The sequence below is a fragment of the Eimeria mitis genome, genomic scaffold (assembly GCF_000499745.2).
Source record: "Eimeria mitis Houghton genomic scaffold, Emh_scaff577, whole genome shotgun sequence".
Lineage (NCBI taxonomy): Eukaryota > Apicomplexa > Conoidasida > Eucoccidiorida > Eimeriidae > Eimeria > Eimeria mitis.
The window spans coordinates 2,182-3,277 of NW_013574014.1; the positions used below are offsets into that span (position 1 = coordinate 2,182).

At 52.6% G+C, this 1,096-nt stretch overlaps 1 protein-coding gene across 1 annotated transcript in view; it reads right to left on the bottom strand.

Annotated features, from left to right (window-relative positions):
* Window positions 1–1,096, bottom strand: part of EMH_0016720 (Heat repeat family protein, related, related) — a gene marked incomplete at both ends in the record, with an annotated part of 5,052 nt that overhangs the window by 2,117 nt on the left and 1,839 nt on the right. The gene's annotated exons all lie outside the window — the stretch shown is intronic.

The following is a 1,096-nucleotide window of genomic DNA, read 5'->3' on the forward strand; positions in this document are numbered from 1 at the left end:
GCGACTCATTATGACGCGAAACAGCGGTATTCCTGCTGCTGCTGCTGCTGCTGCTGCTGCTGCACCAGCTGATGCTGCTGCTGCTGCTGCTTGTATGCTGCTGCTGCTGCTGCTGCTGCTGTGAGCTGTGTGTTGCTGCAGCTGCTGCTTCTGCTGTCTACCAGCCACTGCATTTGTTAGCAGCAGCAAAACGGCTAGCGAGCTGCTGCTGTCATCTTGAGGAATTGCTGCTGTTGTTGCAGCTGCTGCTGCAGCTGCTGCTCCTCTTGCTGCTGCTGCTGCCGCTGCTGCTGCTGCTGCTGCAGCTGCAGCCGAAGCTGCTGCTGTCTGCTGAACGCCAAGGAAGTGTAGGGGGCCCCCCGTCAGCAGCAGAGGCCCCCAGGTGTGCTGCTGCAGCAGGAGCTGCTAGTTGCTGCTGCAGCAGAGCTGCTGCTGCTGCAGCAGAAGAGCTGCCTAGACAGCTGGGGCCCCCGCGTCTTGTTATCTGCAGCAGCACAGCAGCAGCAGCAGCAGCAAGGCCATTGAAGACACCGAAAGCTGCTGCTGTTTGCTGCTGCGAGCGACGAGAGGAAAATCAGCAGAGTTTGAGGTGTATGTACACCCCAGTTGTTGATGCATGCAGAAGGCAGCAGCAGCAGCAGCAGCAGCAGCAGCAGCAGCAGCAACACCGGTCAACGAGCGCTGGTGCTGCTGCTACTGCTGCTGCTGCTGTTGCTGCTGTTGCTGCAGCTACTAATTCTCTGCTTGTATTTGTATATTTTTCTGTTTAATGGTTTATTAATTTGTTTAATTTATTTATTTATTTTTATTTATTTTTTTTATTTTATTTTATTTAGTTCGCTACCAGCTGCTCTGGGGCCCCCCTCTTCTGCTGCTGCTGGCGGCAGCAGCTACCCCCCAGGTACACACCCGAGCAGCTGCACGTAGAGACAAACAAAGAAACGCATTTTATTTTTTTATTTTTTTATATGAAGCTGTATTTATTATAATTTCGCTTAAACAAAGTAACTCAGTATACACTGAGCAGCAGCAGCAAACAAACACAGCACGGGCACAGCAGCAGCAGCAGCAGCAGCAGCAGCAGCAGCTGTTGCTG